Below are 5,551 nucleotides of genomic sequence, written 5' to 3'. Positions count from 1 at the left end.
TGCCAGTCTCCCAAGCTACACACCTGCATGTTATCCTCAGCTGCCGGCTCCCCTCACCACTTAGGGAATGAAGGAACTCAATAGCAGTTCTTTCACAGGGCCCTATCCATGCCCCATTGATCCCCACCCCAAACCTATCACTGAAGGCTATGGTTAGAGGAACTTGAAAAGAATACGCCAGCTGGGTGTGGTGGCATGCACTTGTAGTCCCAGATACTTGGGAGGCTGAGGTGGGAGGGTGGCTTGAGCCCAGGAGTTCAAGGCTACAGTGAGCTATGATCACACCACTGCGCTCCAGCCTGGGCAACAGAGCAAGACCCTGACACACACACACACGCGCGCATACACACACACACACACACACACACACGGAAAGAAAGAAAATGGTGAGTCTTGAGGACTGTGCCGAAATGGAGCTGTGGACAGCTGCCAATGGACAGTAGTGGTCTACATGGTCGGTGTGGTTCTCTTTCTCACTGACACTCAGGCAAACGATGTGGAGTGTCTCGCTGGCTGGTGAAGAGTGGAAGAGAAATGGGGGGCAGGGATGAATAGAAGCTGCCTGAAGAAATACAAAAAGTAGCCGGGCGTGGCAGCGGGTGCCTGTAATCCCAGCTACTCGGGAGACTGAGGCAGGAGTATCACTTGAACCCTGGAGGCAGAGGTTGCAGTGAGCCGAGATTGTGCCACTGCACTCCAGCCTGGGCAACAGAGCGAGACTCCGTCTCAGAAAAAAAAAAAGAAGAAGAAAGAAGAGGAAGAGGAAGAAGAAGGAAGAAGAAGAAGAAAGCAAGTCCCTTGGTGATTTGTTAGCCAGTGGCTTTCATGCCCGCTCCCTGCCTGGTTCATTGGTCCCCACCTGCCCCCGTAACTCCCACAGTTTCAAGCAGTCTATTCCAGTGCCCCAGAAACGCCCCTGCAGCTGTGACCCATCCCCAACGCTGACTTTGATTCTGAGCCAAATGCCGTCTGCCCTCCTTGGCTCTATCTTTGATTGCATTGTAACTGCTCAGTCCTCACCTGCTAGCCCACTGGGTCAGCATCATTCTCTAAAGGGATGCTTTCAGCAACTGACCACAGTAATTGGTTTTCCTATTAGCTTTATGCTCCAAACAATATATTTATAGAGAGGCACAGAATCAAAAGCTATGCGTGGAGATCCAGAGTGAAGCTGTCCCTTGAGTCTTAGCTGTGGCGTGGATGGTCTCAAAGCCAGCTGCCCTCTGACATTCGGCATTTTCACTACAAAAGAGAAGCCTTCTTTGGTTTGCTTTAGAGGAGGACAGCGTGGGACAGGAAGTGTCTGAATTCTTAGGAAGATTGCTGCTTCATCTTAGGAAGCCTGGGGCAAGGGGCAAGGTGGATGGGATGGGTCAGCCCTCACCACCCATTCCGCCTTCCTCCGAGTGTCCCTCCCAGGACAGTGCAGGCTGGAACCAACAGACTGCAGTTCCTAGACCCATTGCAGCCAGGGCTGTGAGAGTGATCTCGGTTTGGTGGTTGTTAGGTGGAGGCTGCCCTTCTGTACCTGCTCTGCCCGTAGGCCAGTTTGTCCCTGGGGGTCTTAAGCTTTACTGTGGGAGATGAGCAGAGGCTGCCCCATGCCCAGCATCTGGTCACTAGCCTCCTGGGTGTCCACATGGACGGTAGCAGGTACAGTGTGATCCAGCAACCAGTTGAGGTTCGTGGCAGCTTTTATTTATTTATTTATTTATTTATTTATTTATTTAGAGACAGGGTCTTGCTCCGCTGCCTAGGCTGGAGTGCAGTGGGGCAGGGCAATCATAGCTCTCTGCAGCCTCAACCTCCCAGGCTCAAGCAACCCTCCCACCTCAGCCTCCTGAGTAGCTGGAACTACAGGCATGTGCCATTACACCTGGGTAGCTTTCAAAAATTCTCATAGAGACAGGGTCTCGCTACGTTGCCGAGGCTGATCTCAAACTCCTGGCCTCAGGCAATCCTCCCGCCTCAGCCTCCCAAAGAACTGGGATTACAGGTATGAGCCACCATGCCCCACCTGGCAGCTTCTTGATTATGACCTAAATTTATGATTCTGAAGTTGGAGGCTGCCTGCTCTTAGAAGATTAGAAGACCAACTCTAAGGCATGCTTTAGCTTATAATCCATTTCTTCAAATGTCATAGTGTTTTTGTAAGTACGTTAATATCCTAAATCCCTTCTTAATGAAACCTATTTGAGAGGATTCTGTCCTCTGCAAACCAACGCTGCCCATGCAGAATTTGAAGACCTCAGAGTTCATGCGTATGTGGCACTGCAAAGAAGAAACTTTATTGGAAGATGAAATTGTGTGTGTGTGTGTGTGTGTGTATGGTTGTGTGTGTGTGTTTGGGAAATCACTTGTTACATATTACAAATACATGAACATTCAAAAAGACATTCTGGCCGGGGGCCATGGCTCACACTTGTAATCCCAGCACTTTGGGAAACTGAGGCAGGAGGATTGCTTGAGCCCAGGAGTTCCAGACCAGCAAGACCCTGTCTCTACAAAAAGTAAAAAAATTGTCTGGGCATGGTGGTGCACACCTGTAGTCTCAGCTGCTTGGGAGGCTGAGGCAGGAAGATCACTTGAACCCAGGAGATCAAGGCTGCAGAGAGCCATGATTGTCCCACTGCACTCCAGCCTGCATGAGAGAGCGAGACTCTCTCAAAGAAAAAAAAGACAGTTTGTTTTAAAATAGTCATTACACAGTGGATAAGTCAGGCAACACAGTGTCCAGATGGTGAAAATGACCACCATTGTGGGGCACATGGATATCATGTGCCTCCAGATGTGGTGGCTTGAGAAGGACACCAGCGTCACCTACGCTGTCTCCCACAGTGAATGCGCAGCCTCAATCTAATCACGAGGAAGCATCGAACAAACACAAAATAAGCAGCATTCCATTAGACAGGAACTGGGGGATGGGACTCTTCAAAAACATTAATGTTCCACAAGGCAAAAGGTGACACAAATGTTACAGACTAAAGGAAGCTCAGGAGACAGGATCCTATTCTGCAGTGGGAGAAATGCTACAAAGGACATTATTGGGTCAACTGGCAAAATTGGAACATTAACATGAATTTAACATTCAGTTAAAAGCATCGTGACCAGGTATGGTGGTGCACGCCTACAGTCCCATCTACTCCAGAGGCTGAGGCCAGAGGATCACTTTAGCCTGGGAGTTCAGATCCAGCCTGGGCAACACAGCAAGACCTCATCTCAGAAAGAAAGCATCATAGCCATGTAAATTCATGAAGTTGATAACCTCAGTTATGGAAGAGAATATCCCTGTTGATATGGTTTGGCTCTGTGTTCCCACCCAAATATCATGTTGAATTGTAATGCCCAGTATTGGGGAGGGTGCTGGTGGGAGGTGACTGGATCATGAGGGCCGATTTCTCCCATGCTGTTCTTGTGATAGTGAGTGAGTTCTCTCGAGATCTGATGGTTTCAAAGTATTTGGCAGGTCCCCACTTGCTCTCTCTCTCTCTCTCTCTCTCCCCTCTCTTGCTTGCTTCCCCTTCAACTTCCTCCATGATTATGTTTCCTGAGGCCCGCAGTCATGCTTCCTATTAAACCTGCAGAACTGTGAGTCAAACCTCTTTTCTTCATAAATTACCAGTCTCAGCAACCTCCGCCTCCTGAGTTCACATGATTCTCCTGCCTCAGCCTCCTAAGTAGCTGGGATTACAGGTGTGTGCCACCACGCCGGGCTAATTTTTGTATTTTTAGTAGAGACGGGGTTTCACCATGTTGGCCAGGCTGGCCTCGAACTCCTGACCTCAACTGATCCTCCTGCCTCGGCCTCCCAAAGTGTTGGGACTACAGGTGTGAGCCACCATGCCCGGCTCTGGTAGTTCTTTATAGCAATGCGATGTATAGCAAAGACTAATACATCAGTTCTTAGAAAATACCCATTGAAGTATTTAGGAGTAAACAGCCATGACATGTGTAACTGACTTCCAAATAATTTTTTTAAGAGGAGTGGGGAGCAGATGATCAACCAGTAAAGCTGACAGGTTAAAATGTTAACAATCAGTGAATCTAGGTAAAGAGTTTATAAATGTTCCTCATACATTTTTTTTTTTTATAAATTTGAAACTACATCCAAATAAAAAGCTAAAACAAAAGACATTTCTTTATCGTGTGTTTTGGGTTCTGCCATAATCAGAATGTCTGCCCCCTAAGCCAACTCCATTCCCACTGCAATGGGATGGAAACTGGGGACACCAAGAGACAGAGCCCAGGGTTACCCAGGCTTACTCTCCTTTTATTTCTCATCTGTGCTTTGCCGAGCAATGTCCAGGAATTTTTTGCATTGCTCTTGCCCTCTGTGTGAAGGTGGGATTCTTCAGGTGCCCAAAATCTCCTGGACCCCAAAGCAGGTATTGCTCCCTCTGTGTCTGAAGAGGACACAGCAAAGCTGCCTCCCCGCTTTTAGCACGGTGAGTTTGGCGTGTTTCTACCCATGATTTTTAACTGTGGGCCTTTGGTACTCATCATCATCTCTGATTACCTTTTCCAGGAGACTGAGGGACATGCTTCATCTTAATTTTTAAAGAAACATGAGACCCTGGCTCAAGCCTGTAATCCCAGCACTTTGGGAGGCCGAGGCGGGTGGATCACGAGGTCAGGAGATCGAGACCATCCTGGCTAACATGGTGAAACCCCGTCTCTACTAAAAATACAAAAAAACTAGCCGGGCGTGGTGGCGGCGCCTGTAATCCCAGCTACTCGGAGGCTGAGGCAGGAGAATGGCGTGAACCTGGGAGGCGCAGCTTGCAGTGAGCCGAGATCGCGCCACTGCACTCCAGCCTGGGTGACACAGCGCGAGACTCCGTCTCAAAACAAAAAAAAAAAAAGAAACATGAGACCCAAACAAGCAGGTAGTAATATTTCTTAGGACTTGGTGAGGCTTTGTCCCCAGGGTTCACTTCATCATCAGGACCACAGGAGAGACTCAGGAAAGGAACGCTTGGGGAAACGGGTCTACATACAGATGCTAAAAGTAGGCTCCAAGGCAGTAAAGCTGCGCTTGCTTTGGCTGCACATATACTAAAATTGGAATGATACGGAGAAGATTAGCATGGCCCCTTAAATAAATACATAGAAACAAAAGCAGTAAAGCTGTGATAAACACGCCACAGCCGATGTCTGGTGGAACTATTCACATTAGCAAAGACATGGAACCAACCTAGGTGCACACCAATGGTGGATTGGATAAAGGTAACATGGTGCATATATACTATGAAATTCTACACAGCTATTAAAAAGAATGAAATCATGTTCTTTTGTTTGTTTGTTGAGACGAAGTCACCTAGGTGAGACTATAGTGGCACGATCTCGGCTCACTGCAACCTCCACCTCCTGGGTTCAAGCAATTCCCCTGCCTCAACCTCCTGAGTAGCTGGGATTATAGGCACGTGCCACCACACCCATCTAATTTTTTTCGTTGTTGTTGTAGTTTTAGTAGAAATGGGGTTTCACCACGTTGGCCAGGCTGGTCTCAAACTCCTGAGCTCAGGTGATCTGCCCGCCTCAGCCTCCCAAA

At 48.3% G+C, this 5,551-nt stretch overlaps 1 non-coding gene across 1 annotated transcript; it reads left to right on the top strand.

Annotated features, from left to right (window-relative positions):
* Positions 1-5,031: 5,031 nt before the first annotated feature.
* On the top strand, positions 5,032-5,134 carry LOC112611241. The gene has a single exon (XR_003116607.1). It is a non-coding gene; the product is annotated as a U6 spliceosomal RNA (small nuclear RNA).
* Positions 5,135-5,551: the final 417 nt, after the last annotated feature.

The sequence above is a fragment of the Theropithecus gelada genome, chromosome 17, assembly GCF_003255815.1.
Source record: "Theropithecus gelada isolate Dixy chromosome 17, Tgel_1.0, whole genome shotgun sequence".
In the NCBI taxonomy this organism is placed as follows: domain Eukaryota; kingdom Metazoa; phylum Chordata; class Mammalia; order Primates; family Cercopithecidae; genus Theropithecus; species Theropithecus gelada.
This window is presented reverse-complemented; position numbering and strand designations above follow the sequence as displayed.